Source organism: Emydura macquarii, unplaced genomic scaffold (genome assembly GCF_026122565.2).
Source record: "Emydura macquarii macquarii isolate MOO-44397 ecotype Brisbane River unplaced genomic scaffold, CSIRO-AGI_Emac_v2 contig_2768, whole genome shotgun sequence".
Classification (NCBI taxonomy): domain Eukaryota; kingdom Metazoa; phylum Chordata; order Testudines; family Chelidae; genus Emydura; species Emydura macquarii.
In genome coordinates, this window is record NW_027132905.1 from 23,515,650 (window position 1) to 23,531,704 (window position 16,055).

Below are 16,055 nucleotides of genomic sequence, written 5' to 3' on the forward strand. Positions count from 1 at the left end.
GAAACAGCCAGCCATGAAAATAAAGTTCAATATTTCTGCTACATGCAAAACTGGAAGCAAGTCTGAAGCCCCTCTAACACTTCACTCCTGGCAATAAAAGAAGGAAGTCTGACATTTTCCAGTGTCCTCCTGCTTTTAGTTTATTTATGTGATTAGTCAGGAATCATCATAGGATGAATTTAGTGATCAGTTCTACATTTGGGATTTTGGCCCTCTTTATAACCCAATAGTTATTATGGCAGCAGAGACCCTGAGTTAATTGCAGGCATGAATTCATTGTGTTCAGTTGTGTTGCAATCAAAATAATATTGTACCTTCAGCACTTGGCAAGTGCAGCAATTTATTATCATATAGACATAACTAGCATAGCAGTTGCTCCATCTAAAATATGTTTTATACAATAGAATCAAAAGCTGTTTGTTCCTCTCTGCTGAATGACTTAGTACATATTTACTATCCACATGTGGACTATTTTGTTGATGTCACACTAACTGTTTTCATATGATGTTGGACTTGATGCTTCATTTTATTGGCTGACTCTTGACTACAAGTGGAACCTGCTCATGGACTAAACAGGTGAGTTTAGCAGTTGTCAAAGCTTACTTTGCTTTCAATGTAGGTGTAAGGAAAGAGATCTTGAAGTGCAAAAATAGCTTAGAACATTCACACCTTTGTTATTTCTGGCCTTCACCAATTCCTTTACTCCTGTATTGAGATCCTATGCATTTAAATTCCTAAAACTCAGTCAGTGCTGCGTCACATTACCCCTCTGCATTCTGATAAAGCAAAAAGGGTCCTGCTTATGGACAAGTAGGAGGATACATTTTATATTTTACTTCTACTTAGTGGGGATGAGGGGACTGTCATGTGCTGTCAAGGATAGGACTCAGACTCAATAGCTCTAACTTCTTTGTGCCTAAGCTTTATGTCACCAGTATGAGCTGATTAGTATGAAGCACTGGCATTCCATTGTTGATAAACAGTTACGTGATTGCCTGAGAAATACTTCTGGGTAACAAGAGGTTCCCTAATAAATGCCTCAGACAGGAATCAAGGAAGGTGACGGACTGAAGACAGCATTCTCTGAATTGCTTCTAAGCTGCTGTAGACTCCCCCATAATAGGAGGTACTTGGGATTATTTTCATATAAAACATCAGCCACAGAGCTCTAGCTAAGTAACCACCATTTGAGGAGAGCAAATATTAATAGCCACTAGGTATGTGGGATCTAGGCATCAAAATAGATTTGGCCCACACTGTTGATTAACTAAAGTTTTTACTGACAATATATGAGTTGGAGTTACACAGAGTAATGAGTGCAGTGTGAGTGTTCTAATCAGCATTGTTGACTTTACAAAGTTATGAAAGTACCTTATTGTGCACAATGGCTACTTGCTAGCTCTTTCCCATGTAATTGCAATAGGGTAGATCTTCTAGCATATTTTACTTTCCCATCAAGAAACTTACTCAGCATAAGTAGGATTTTGCAGGCTTCACTCACAAGCGACAGAGACTGCATCTGCAAGGAGATTCCAAATCACTGTAAGTGTGTTGCCTTAAGAGGACCTTCATGGCCTATGCTAAAATGTTAACATAGCTGCAGCTGGCCCCCAACTCCCTCCTTCTCCACCTACTGATTTGTAAGTAGAGCTAATTGGAAAATGTTTAAAAAAAACCTCACTATTTAAATATTAGCCAAATTAATATTTATCAGTTACTATTCACCTGTTTCTACTTAGACGTTCTGTGCGACAGCAGGGGGATTCAAATGCATTTGCATGCCTTAACACAAATGCCAAACAAGATTTGTGCTTTTCCTAAGTCATTTGGGTATTTTGAGAACACCATCCTTCAATAGTACCTAGTCTACTGGAACCCATTCAGCCTCCCAATGAAGTCTCTGAAGTGGGCTCATGGGAACCTCAGGCTCTTCTTTCCTTCCCTGAATGCCACTCAAAGGCATACACCAGGTTACAAATATGCCTGCATTCTTAGATCAACTCTTATCCATTGACTATTCTGCTAACGGCCACTTACAGTCCATTTATAAGCATCTCTCTCATCCCACCCACCCACCCCATCAAGCTTCTTCTCATGTTTCCTTGGAACCCTCTACCCAGGTCTAAGAATGTATCGTAAGTCTGCATGATGCCCTCCAAGACTGCTTGCCAAAACCTCTGCAAGTTATACAATTGCTTACAGAAATCTAATGCCCTTAGGAATGCTAACATACAAATAAATAGTACTCCCCATGCCAATGACTGTTTTGTAGGGAAGGCCGAAATCAAGCCCTTAGAATCTTAGCCCAGAAAAAAATGCTGTGCCCTTCACACAATAAAGAGCCCTAAACTTCCACTCGTGGTGCTTATTGCTGAGCCTTGGCCGTACCATTTTTAGACACTTTATCCTAGAAACCAGGGCAAAGAAGCAGTTTTCATTCCTCTTCCAGCACTTCTACAAATCAGGTATCTCCTACAGTTTCAACAGTCACAAAGATATATTGAAAATGAGTAGTGGAAGAACCCCAAGACTGGAACTCTGGTTTGGTTTGAATAGGCCCCCTAATACTCAGGTGCTTTTCCAAACTTTACAATATAGTCACCCTCTGCTCAAGCTAAACATGAAAGGGAACTGGCTGGTTATCGTCTTGGGTAGGATCAGTCAGAAAACTGTCTCTCCTGCAGTGGTCTGTCTGGTCTCTCCCACTTCCCTTTGCAGAGTCTCCTTGTTCTAGTCTCCCTTCTAATCTTCTACAATCCATTTACTTTCCCCTTTGTCTCTCACCACCACCACTCCTGCTATACGTCCATCCCCTCATACTTCTTTTGAGGGTTCTCGTTTCTGCATTTTTTGATCTCTCCCTACTTTTAGGCTTACTTATGGTTTGAGTGACCAAATATCCCGATATTTGGGGCTTTTTCTTATATACATGTGTATTACCCCCCACCACAATTTTTCACACCTGCTATCTGGGCACCCTACTTATGGGGTTGTGATTAACCTAACACCAAGACTGGAGTGGAGCAAATCCTGTTCCTACTGTGGGAGAAAGATTTATGTGATCACATTGCACTCTCCCAGCTGGGGACAATGTAACTGAGGCAACTAGACAAACCTGCCTTTGCATTTCTTCCCACTTAAAATGCATTTGGTCATGTACCAGATTAAGGATACTTGCTTCACAGAAGTCTTTACTCCCAAGCCTGCTCTCTCAAAAATCAACGCACTGCTGGGTGCCACATTCACGCTCTTGATCTAGGCACAGGCTGGCCTCACTCTTCAATACATGTGAATAGTAGTTAGCTTCTGTCTGATATATCTGCAGACAGGTATGAAATGGTTCCCCAAAATGAAATGCACTCTAGCAGCACATTGTGGCTCAGTGATTCCCAGTGTCCCAGACATGCTGGGCCAAAGTTTGCTTGTATTGCGTGGTACCTTACTCTTCAACTAGCCCCACAGAAATCAGTGGGACTACTTCTGAAGAACGGTACTCCTCAATGTGAGTTAGAGGATGAGATACTGGCCTGTTGAGAACAAACAACACACATGCTGCAAATACACAACTGTGTGGCACACAAATCTGCTTTCACTTTTCCAATCCAAAACTCAAAGGGTCATAAGTCAAAGCTCTGCTGCACTGTACACTTTAAAGCCCAAGAATGTGATTCTGGTTTGTGCTACTGGTGCAGTAAGGTGGAGAGTATTTAAGAACATGTTTCCTTAACTGCTATAGTAATAGATTAGATTTTTATAATAAAAAGAATTCTACAGGTGTAATTTTGCATTTTAGCTTGAAAAAAATCAGAAGTCAGTTTTGCTTTACCTGTTGTCATGTATTAGCACAATGAATAGGCTGGGCGATGGTTGTGAATGTTTGATTTTAAAAGCCATCTGCTAGCATTACTTTTTACAAAGTAATGAAAATATTTAAACCTTGGTTTTGTGAAATCAAAATTGTGTGTGTCAACTTCAATGTGACAGTGTGCCTTTAGAACGTACAGCTTTTTTTCTTGAAACTGTATCACCATCCTTAAGCCACATGGTGGCAGTTTTGTCTGCAAGATGTTCAGAAAGTCACTGCTCTATGTTTTTTGATGGAATGAAAAAGATGCATTTTAAGCTTCTGCATTTGTTTTACTCAGAGTGTTGCAGCCTATAACAAGACAGCCCAAAGCCAGTGGATCCAAATACCCCTGAAATTTGAGAGAAAGGAGTGTAAAGAAGGAAGCATTTAGAGCCAGGATCCTATTTTTTTCAGGCCCCTTTTTCTCTAATGGCTGAACCAATACACTAGACCAAACCTCAGATCAGAACTTTGCAGGTGAGTCCAGGTCTAGCACCAACCTAGCTTCCTATCCATCAGTTAGTTTCAAGAGCAAGGTGAAAAGGATACACCCTTAACAACAGAATCCCGTGTACCTGAAAATGTTAACCAGTCTGGATACTGTAGGACTGTTTCTATAGTATACTTTAACAATACATTAGAAGCACTCTGCTCTCTGTCGAATCTTCAGGAACTCTACTTCCTGTAAATAAATACTACCCTTGGGTGAAGCGTGATACTGTTTCCCTGCCCAAGAGACCAAACTAGTGACCTCCTCTCAACTCTTTCTGGGTTTGTTAGTCAAGTGTGCTTAAGTGCATCGCACCTGACCTATAAGGCCATGGGAAGAAAGAGGTAATTTACAATTCAGAGCTCTATGCATGTCTTTTGCCCACAGGTTGATTCTCTTGTTAATAGTTTAGCAAGCATATCTAGTGGATATATTAAATGTAGATCAAACATACAAGAGTGTTCAACACTGGTTTGAGATTTCCAAGTTAGGAAATTCAGAGGATAAGGTCCTAGCTATTTTCCACTTCATCGCCTTGCCCATCTGAGGGTCTTTTACTATCTGATCACAGCAGGCGGCTCAGTCACATTGTGCATGGATATGCCCTCACACTGGCAGCGAGGAGACTAAGGAGCTCCTCTGGGCCTGTTCAACACCAACGAGACACACCTGCAAGGCTTGTTCTGCTGTGGGGGAGAGGAGGGTTAAAAAGGGAAAGCCTGCCACAGGAAAGGGTGGTGACCAAAAAGAGGGCTGCTCTGCTTCTGACAACTGATACAAGCTCCCCAAGACGGAGACAGCAACAAGCCCCACTGCTCCCAAAGCTGCAAGACATGCCTCAGAGCGGTATGCCCTACAAGGAAAGGCTGGAGGTAGGCGTCCTTTGACCAAGCCCAAAGGGCTAACCCAGAAAGACTGCCTGAGTTAAGGTCACCCTTACCTCTCTTTATTTTCCTATAGACTTCTCTCTCCCATAAGGGAAGAAAGAAGGGAGAGACTTTTCTTTTGTTTGCTCCAAGATCCCCCTGGGGCATCCTGCCTCCTCTCCCTGGTTTCTAGGATAGAGAATTGTCTAAAATGGTAGGGCCAGAAATAAGTCTCTGGAATGGAAGTTTAGGGGGGTTTGTGTGAAGGGCACAAATTTTTTTCTTGGCTAAGATTCCCAGAGCCTGATTTAGGCCTTCCTTACAGAAGACAATGTAAGGTCTTAAAGTGAGGTCTGGAGGGGACAAGGAGGGGGATGGACCCTGCCTCACACACGCATACTAAAGTAGTATTTATTTTAACTATGTGAAACTGTGCAAAGGGGTTTGGATCCCTGCCTACATGAGCACATTAATCTGAGCTCAGTGAGCAAAGATTTTTTTTCTTGAGGCCAAAATCCTTTTAACAATTAACTTTCTCCTCTTCAAAAGAAGAATTAAGAGTAGAGGTCCCAACTGAGTTCAACAGGAAATTTGGACTATAGGAACATAGTGGCTTGGACCAGGGACCATTTAATACAGTAGCATCTTTGACAGCTGGTATTACTGTACTGTACTAGGCAGCAATAGAATAATTTGCCCACAAGGAGGGTTTCTTCCTAATCCCATTAATTATGTTCTGAAGCAGGAGGGTTTCTCTTTTTCACAATTTAGTCATTTTAATCCTTACTACTATATATAACCACCCCATCCTTTGTGAATCATACTAAACTCTGCCTCAATGATACCTTGTGGCATTAAGTTCCGTAGTCCAATTGTACAGTGTGGTATTTAAAAAATTAATTGTTCAATATAGTAGTGTTGTTCAGGCTGTTTATACATCACTGCCCCCTAAACCTCTGAGCTGTTGGATCTATAGCTTTGCTGTTGGTTTTTCAAAGCATTGTCCCTCAAAAGCATGCCAGAAATTACTTCAGTACATCAGAGAGTTCCAATTGGTGGCATGATGTCAGTGAGAAATACATAACTGCACCTATTCCAGTAGGGTGTATGTCCACGTGTGCTCAAAAGGGGGGTAGATATTCTTCCTACAGAACATCTCTCCCCTCCACACACACCCACACAGAACATGTAGTGATAAGAATAGAACTTTATAGTTATCTGGGCCAGTAAACCATTGTTTATGATCACAGAGGTAAAGGATGAATGAGAACCATTAGATAACCAAATCGCTCCCCCTACCAATATAGAATATCATCTCCAAGACAGGATGTGTTAGACAAAGTTTATATGACACTTATCTTAATCAAAAGTCCTAGAAAAGTACCTTTAGCCACCAGTCTCTCAGTGAAGAGAATCCTCATTGCTTTGGAGTAACCACACAGAACTCTATCCTGACAGTTTCATCTCAGAGCATTTGTTATGATTTTCAAAATTCTATCAGAGCATCTCTAGGGGGCCTGCTTTACGTAAGATCACTGCACTTAGCAGGCTTAGAGATGTGGTTCTGAGCTTTGTGTTTGGAATACCCTAAGGAAATGATTATTACTCCAAGCAACAGAGACCTTCGCTAGTATTTAACTGACATCCATGAATTGATCATATAACACCATTTGCAATAAGTTTCATTAGAATTGACAGATAAATCCATTACACTAACCTGGCTAGTCTGGTAGAATTCATTTAAGTTTATATGGTTCACATGGGATTTGATATATGGTATATAGAAAAGGACCTACAGTGCTTTGGTCCAGTCAGATCCTACAAAAAGTCAATTACCCAGTCAACTAGCACCAAAAGGCCCAGAAGAACAAACAGCTTACATTACAAACGGGTCAAAATAAACCAGACTCATCTACCACTGCCCCCAAAAGGCACATGGGGACACACATCAACATAAAACAATAGTTTTTTGCTGCTTCAGGGACCCTACCAGTATCCCACACTGGTGGGGCATTGTATTTTCAGTTAGTTTATAGTAATTTCTCAATGTAATTAGAGTCCTGGCCCAAACCTTCAAGATTTCACTGCACTCCCTTTTGAGTTCTTCCCCCCCCAGGACTGGATGATCAGTTTGCCGTCTGATTCCTATAAAAGTCTGCTCTTACTATCATGCAAGACTTGCCAGTCAGTGACTCAAGCCATGTTAGTTTTTTTAAGCCACTTTAGTCAGGGAGCAAGCACAAAAGCCTGGGGCCCATCAGTTATTGCCATTAGCAAAAAGCCCCAACAACTGGAGACAGGACACTAGATGGGGGAGGACTGAGTTACTACAAATAATTCTTTTCTAGGTAACTTGCCCAGTGGGTCTTACCCACATGCTCAAGGTCTAGCTGATCACCATATTTTCCACAATTCAGATTGGCAGAGATTTGGGGGGGGAGGGTGGTTGCCTTCCTCAGCAACATAGGGCATGGGTCACTTGCAGGTCTAAACTAGTTTACATGGTAAATTCTTTGTAACTTAGTCTTTAAATCATGATCTGAGGACTTCATTACCTCAGCCTGAGGTTAAGGGTCTATTACAGGAGTGGGTGGGTAAGGTTCTGTGGCCTGCGATGTGCAGAAGGTCAGACTACGTGATCACAATGGTCCTTTCTGACCTTAAAGTCAATGAATCTAAAAGAGGCCAGTGGTTCCCTCTGTGCAGATGGGACTTCCTGCCTGCCACTGTCCCTCCCCTGAGGAAGAAGGGCTGACATACCTGGACAGCACTCTGTCAGGCCTGGGATCCACAGGAGGGAGCAGGAATGTGTCATCCCCTACAGACCATAGGGTTGGGTACTTAATAGAGCAACTGGTAGTATTACTTTTCTGTGGCTTGCCCTTCTCATGGTCTTTGTAGGCTGGTCCACAAAGGTACTTAGGCGGCTGTCTCTATAGGTGCCTAAAATCCCACTCATTCTCAAAACCAAACACTTAGCTGCCACCTAGGATACCCTAGACACCTATGCTCCCACTAGTAGACATAAACAAAGCTGCTTAAGCACTGATGCCACTCCACAGCTAATGACCTGCTTGGAGCCCTTGCTGAAGCCAAAACCCTGGAGCAGTCTCAAACTAGGCATTCCCTCACATCTTGCCAGCAGGACCAATCCTGTATAGACACCCTCAGAGGACATGTGCACAAAGACAGATAGAGCAAGCAGGTCAGGACATGTGCATGCCTGCGCACTAAGCATTGAAATACCTAAGTACCTTTGTGGATTTAGCCCTTTGCCACAAAGTCAGCAGCTAGGACTCCGCTACACAGTAGAAACAGACCTGTCAAGTAAGAAGGTGCCATTTTTACCTAGTCACTTCTCTGATCATTACAGCACAGGTTTGCAGACGTGGTTCTAGCTAGCTGCAGTGAGCAGGAGTCTTTCACAAGCCATGAAAGCTTTGGAGGGGAAATAGAAGATTAAGATTTGTTGGCATCTTGCAGCCCTGATCCCAGTGCAAAATACAGCAGGGCTGGTTTACTAAGTATAAGATTGCTCTTGAAAGAGCACAAGTTTTTTTTACACACTATTAAATCAATAGCAAACAAAAGCCTTGATCAAAGTCTGTGGTCCCATGGAGTCTCACCATTGATGCATTTACTGGTAAGCATCTTTCCTACTGAAAGAAGGACAATAAGCTACCCTACAACTAAGACAAAGCTGCCTAAACAAGTCTGACTTAGTGGCAGCAAAGACCTGTTCCTCTTTGAGGTTTACACGCCATCTGTTGCATGCCATCAGTTGCATTTGACTGTTTCAGAGCTAACAGAGACAGGATCTTCCACATTAGAGATAAGGCAAGATCTCACATGCTGCTCTCATCTACAAACTCTATAATGAAATGCCCAACCCTGTCCTTAAAGTGACAGCATCGATCATCAAAATGAAATATATACATATCTCTAAGTTCACTTCTAAATACAATATAAAATTAATTCAACAATGCTAATTACTCCAGTGATCAAATACATCATCTCAGGGAGGTTTGACTTTTTTTTGTGTCAGCCCTCTCTACACTATGCTTCTGCCATTACTATCACCAGACTTATTGAATAGGTGGTAGCAGCAGTGGGAAGTGTCTCAGAAATAATCCTAGTATAGATGTGATACTTACCAGGGGCATCCAGGGTTGTGAGGCACCTTGCTACCACCTGCCCTTCCCATGAGGAAGTCTTATCTGTATCTGCTGAGGATCTGCTCTCTGACTCCATCAACTACAGGCAATACGGACATTTCCCTTGAGGCCCACACAGGCCCTGCCCCCCCCCTTCCAGATTAGCAATAGGCACACACCAACCCTTAGTTTTCTGAGTGCCCCTCTGCAGTGCTCAGCCCCATTTCACTGAACATGCTCAAACCTCTCAAACTCTACTCCCAAAGGAATAGTACATTCCTGCTTACAAGGTCCAACTTAGGATCACCACTCCATTTAATATACAGCATTTAAAGAGAGTGTGTGCAGTTTATCATCAAAGAATAGCAGTTCAAAAGATAGTAAGTAAGAATATTGGAAACAAATAGTTACAAAAATCATAACTTGCTTTCTAGAGCCCATATTTAACACACACAACATTCCCTGTCACCTACAGGATAGCTTAACCCAAGCCCTTTTCACAGCCAAGATGGCTGAGATAGCCCTTTCATAATAAGGTCAAGCCCGATGGCAGCTTGACCTCACAGACTGAAAGATGCCAGAGTGTCTCTCTGCACCCCTAAATATACCAGAACAGACCTTTGAACTTCACCTGGAAATAAGATTCTCTCTCCCCCGCTGTTTACCTATTCCTGTTAATTTCCTTCTGAAGTCTCCGCAAGCTCTTCATTTGATTTTGTATGCTGATAGACTTCTATTGTGAGACACACAATAGTCCATCAGGAGATGTGTGTCTCCCACCTGTCTGGAGAAGTTTGTCTAAAGGCACACTGCTTTGTGTGATCTGCCTTTAACTGCAAGAACATACTTTTTAGTGTGTTATGCGCGCACGCACACACACCTCTTTAAATAGATAAATTATACATCTCACAGTGATTATGATGACCAGCCTGACACAGGCTTTCATTAGAGACCTTACCTTACACTCTTCTGGTGAATACCAGAGCTACCCGTACCCTATGTATCCTTGTGCCCACCGCTAGTTGGCATCACGAGGGAGGTCACTGGGCCACAACAGACACCTCCAGATTCCCATACATTATCTTTTTCAGTGGCAGTAAGGCATGAATTATGCTTCCATTGACACCATGAGGTGGTTCAATCCAATACTCAGTCAACTCAATGGAAAGTCTCCCAACTCTCAGCCAAAGGTTCACGTGGTGGGCCCTATGTGGGACTAACTCCACAGACTTCAGGAGGGTTACCCTGCAGCCACATTGGTACAAGCAGCAGAATTTGTCACCAGGCATGTAGGCCTATACCATGCCATTTAGAGAGAATAATTTTATGGAAATATGAAAGATTCAATTTAAACTTGCTCCTTTTATAGTTAGTACATTATATGCCAACTTTTAGACTGATGCAAGTGAATACAGCCAAGTTTTAAATCTTTAGAAAATAAGATTTGCAATGGAAGTGGCAGCTAAGCCATTATGAGCAGAGGAGGCTGCTGATATGGTAACGTATCTACATGACATTGTTACAGCTCAGAAGTATGGTTACTGTAGAAATTACATTTACAGACGTTTTTCACTCTTTGGAAGAGAGCTTCTGGTGGTATTAATGTAATTGCAGATAACAAAAAATTCTGCCAAAACAATTGTTTGTTATAATTGTGTCATTCGGTCAAATTACAGCCTGTATGTCCCATATACAAAATACATTAACTCCCACAATCATACAAACTAAAGAAAAACATTAGGCCTGGTACCATCTTCCACTCCAGATATGTGACTGTTTATTGTAATTAACTGGCTAGCATTTATCACTGCCCTCTTCTGATAAAATCAAATTGTTCTGTGTGTCAAACCCTATAGGGCTGACAGGTAATTGAGATTTCCCTCTGTCTCTAATGGCAGTAACCTGTGCCAAGCAGCATTGGCATTCTATACCCCCAAGCACAAAATGCCAATGAAGTGACAAATTATATGGTTCTTGAGAGGTAGAATGGTCTAGTGGTAAGGGCACAAGCCTACTGCTGACAGATTAGGATTTGTGAAACTACAGCGAGCAGAGGGATGAGAAGAACTGAATCTCAGAACTGAATCTCAGCTCCTGGCTGGTATTCCTGAGGGCACATTGTTGAAGATTGTGACCCTCAGCCCTTTATTTGAGCTAGTAAAAGCTACAGTGACATGCAGTATTGCCAACCCCACACATTCAAAACTCAAGAGTCAGACCTCAAGATTATGAGATTGGCTTGAAAATCTTGATTTTCCAAAACAGCACATTTGGGGGTGGGAGTGAGGGCTGTTCGCCTGCTGTTTGTGAAGCTCGGGGAGCCAAGGGAGCAGAACTATGGGGTGAGGCCTGGGTGGGGCAGGCAGATGTGTGGGTGAGAGCTCCTTCCAGCAGGGAGCCAAGTCACCTTACCCAATACATTTGAGGAAGTTGGTAACACTAATTGTCACCCATACACAAACTCTGGGCATGGCCGGGGTGGGGGGGGGGTGGAAAAATCCAACATGGACCAAAAAACAGATTGGCCCAAAACCCCACAAAATTTCTTAAAGCACTAGTGATTTTTTTTGCATCTGACTCGTGATCTTTGATCTCTTGAGATTGAGAATACTGCAAATGTGCATCAAAGACTTCAATACAGATAAATTCTGGTATCACTACACAGATGCCAAGAGACCAAGAACCAGAGAAGGGCATAAAAATCAGACTTTAAAGATATGAGAATTGTAAAAGGCCTGAATCAAACCCCTCGATCTTTGGGTAAGTAGAAATATGGATCCAGCTTTGCTTCCAGTACTCATGTTCACCGTGACTATTGTGTCAAATAATGAAAAATAACTTTCAATCTTCAGGTTGGGGGTAAGTGGAAGCTAGAGCTGAATTCCAGCCTGGTTGTGGCAAACTTGGTCAGAATTTTGCAATTAGTAACTTGCCTTGTCTCTATTTGAAACAGTGAGAGTTCAAACTGAGAACTATTTATGCAAATCAGCCACATTATTTCCCACCCTCTTCTCTCAAATTTGAAAGGCTTTTAGATGAATGAGACCCAAATCCAAATCACTTCTAGTCTTGGCTTTGTATAACTAAACTCCACGTACTAAGGCGTGGCACAGCCACCACCCACTTTTGGCAAACACTATTGAATAATTAGAGCTAATAATGAGAGAGTGGAGCATCAAAGATGCACCAAAGTTTCCCAGGGTTGTTGCATACTTATTCTATTATATAGATTCATGTTCACACAGGACAGTGAATTAGATTCTGTTCTGACTTATGCTGGTGTAACTCTAGGGTAATTCCACTGATTTCATGTCACTCAGATACAAAACCAATCAGCACAGTTTAAATACCTAACTAAAATCAGGCCTATTATGGGATACAATCATAAGCAGAGGTTTTACCAAGATATAGTAAGGTACTATTAATGTACAAAATATTAGAAAAACCTTTATCATTAGTATTTAAAAGAATCACCCCTCAAAATGAACCACTTTGATTACTTTTCCACAGAAGGCACATCCTCTCCATTCTGCTAAGTGGAGTGTTACCAAGCAGGGAAATACCTAGATCATGCAAAAGAGGCTCAAGATGATAAGATGCTTAATTTTCAAGTAAGCCTGCTGTATAAAGGTGTGAAAAAAGTATGGGTTTTCCTGGTAGTCTCAGTGGAGGTATTACATACGACTATAGACCTCTGTCTTTAAGTGTGAGTGATTAGTCTTTAGACAGCTCTTCTCCTGACCATTTATTCAGGCATTTGAGTTACAATATTAAAAATTTCCAACAGCCTAAATAAAAATCTTTGCCCTGCAATCAAATTTCAGTTGCATGTCATCACTTGATGTCATGGTCTTAGCAGTGCTCTACTCATCTAGAGTTTCCTTCCGGAAAAACAGGGTAGACATGACCTGAATTTCTAATGTAAAAAACTACACCCCTTTCAGGCTTTTTAATAAGTCACAAAGAAGCAAGTCAGAACACAAAACTTAATCATTTTTCCTTTATGCTACAGTGGGGAATTAAGCAGCCTGAGATTTTTCTCTCATCTTTATTATTATTTAGCCTGAAGAGCAAGGAAATTTGTGAAGGGGGGAGAAGGAAGATTGAAAACTCAGAACAACAATTACAAAAGGCATGTGTCATCAACCAGATTAAAAAAGATAATGATTTGTTAATTGTCACTAGAGCTGGGCAAAATTTTGGACCAAAACATGCAGGTTTAGAGACAATAAAAAGTTTTGAGTTGTATTGGTTTTGCCAATTTTTTTTTTTTTTACTGAAACAATGTAAAAAAAATTCAAAACAACAAACACTGCATTTTGAATGTTGTGAAGTGTTTCAATTTTTCAGTTGGAAATTACTTTTTCAAAATTTCCCCTCTCTTTATTTTTAAAAGTCAAACATTTTAAGATGGTCCAAATAAAAATAAAATGTTCTGATTGTTCAAACAAAACTATTTTCAAGTTTTTGGAATTGCCAGCAAACTGAAAAATCCATTATTCAGACTGCACTGATCTCCACACATTCTTCACTAATAGCCCATCTAGGCACAGCATGTACTCCTCACAGAACTAGAACAGGTATCTCACCAGGAGCATAGTTCTGTTTCCAGTGGGTTCAGTGAAGCCTGGGCAGGCACAAATAGCAATTTGGGCTTCATTCTCAGTAGGAGCTGGGAGTTCAAATGGAAGTTGGGTAGCCAAGGGGAGTTTCAAAGCTGTGTACTGCTGCACCAAAGCAGTCAGATGCTATGGCTAACCCATAGAGTTGGAGAACTCCAAGGAGATCCCCTAAAGATCATTTTCAGAAGCACCCAGGGATAACCAAAAGTTAGACACAAGATAGGCACAATTAGTCCAGAATGTACAACATTAGGTGCTCAGGCAGAAGGTCTCCATTGGCTAGATATTTAAACTACCAGTCAGCACACAGACTAAGGGCACACATCCTTGACATAATTATTTTACTGAGGGTTTATAGGATTAATACAGGGAAGGAGGAGAAGAGTCAAGATTAAGACAGTAATTAGGAGGATGTGGAAAGCCCCAGACCAGTGAGTGCTTAGGGTGTGAGTTACTGTGACTGCCTCCATCTTGGCTCACATCACTTCACTGAATCCAAAGCATGAATCTCTACAGCTCAAGTGGCAGGCTACATTGAGGAGTGTTGCAGTAGATTCACATTGGGCACAGAGGAGGACACCTAAAACACAGTGACCACAGGGTTACATAATGCAGAGAGTTTTGGAAAAAACACTGAATTTGGGGAATCAGGCTGAGTACAGCTTATGACTTTGACACTGGGGACTCTGTGTCAGACTGCAAACTCCATTTTGAATGTGAGGCTTGTCTGCCTTCTCTGTCTTTTTACCTCCATGTGGAACTGAAATTCCAAAGGATAGGGACACAGGGCTAACAATGGAGGGCTGTTAAGCTTTCACGGTTCTCTATTCACATAGAAAACCCCCTTGGACAAGGAGATGGCTTCTGTCCAGCAAAACCAGACTGTGAATTGCGCTGGTAACTAATTAAGATCATCTTGTGAGGGACTTGGATCACCTGACAGACCCTTGACTAGAGGTTATAAAAGAAAATATTTTTCACAGGCAACTTTAGAAAGAGGGAGAGGGGAAGAACTAGAAGAGCTTAGAAGCAGAAGGCTGGCTGCAGGAACAAATAGAGACTCCATCTTCTAAAGGAGAAGCCACATGGGGAGAGGAAGGATCATGGACTCCTTAAAAGAATCTGACCAAAGCCCGAGAACACTCAGGAGCGGTAAGAAAGCTGAGGCAGGGAAATGTGTATAGGTGTTTTATTGTTCCGTCTAGATTTATATATTTCTCATGCTATTTAAAATAACGGGTAATAGTGTTAGAAGCCTTTGCCCAATCTCTGTATTCTTTGCTTAACTATCATGTGTCCCTCGAGAGATAAAAGGTAAACCAGAATGCCACACAAGGTTGAAGCTCTGGGAAACATATGCTTAAGCGACTGGTGTACCTTGGGAGACCAGAACTGTTCCTGGGGCCTAAGGCAGCTGGACTACGCTGCCGTGGAAATGGGACATTGTAACAGATGCTGCATCCAGGAAACCTGCCAAAAAAGCTGCTGAAAGAGAAATTGTGGGAGCCTACCCAGATTAAGGGAAATTTAAAAGCACATAGTTGCAGAGTATGGGCCCTTTACAGAATAGCCTGAGGAGTGGCCAGCAGGCAGAGCTTGACCAGAGCTGTGATAAGCACCAAAAAGTCAGGCTGCAGTAAAGCCCTGGGACTGTACTTCACAAAGAAGCTCAGAGAAAGGAGGAAGTGGGCAATGGTGGCCAAAGTGCCCTTATCCTTTTATGAAGGATTATGACCATTGTAGATGACTCTAGGAGTTGATGTCAGAGGGAGCACCTCAAATGATTGTGCAAATTTGTTTAATCTGGGGATAGCTATCAAAAGCTACATGAGAGTTGTTTTTTTCCCAAAAAAAGATTGAAAAAGCTTTTGGAAGATCATGTAACTTGCTCAGGTGGGCACTACCTAGGAACATACCTGACAAGTCTCCCCGCGATATTACTGGCAAGACATATCACACATCATTTTAAAGAGAAGCCAAGCCACCTACTATAATTGCCAAGATACATGTTATCACTCAGAGTGGAGCCAAACATATGACCTGTCTGCTTTGATGGTTCACTGTGATTCACAGGTT

The 16,055-nt window shown here is 41.9% G+C and overlaps 1 long non-coding RNA gene across 1 annotated transcript; it reads left to right on the forward strand.

Annotated features, from left to right (window-relative positions):
• The first annotated feature begins 5,079 nt into the window (after positions 1-5,079).
• LOC137165753 (uncharacterized) lies at positions 5,080-13,565 on the forward strand. The gene is made up of 3 exons (XR_010923482.1): positions 5,080-5,209; positions 12,023-12,117; positions 13,420-13,565. It is a non-coding gene; the product is annotated as an uncharacterized lncRNA (long non-coding RNA).
• Positions 13,566-16,055: the final 2,490 nt, after the last annotated feature.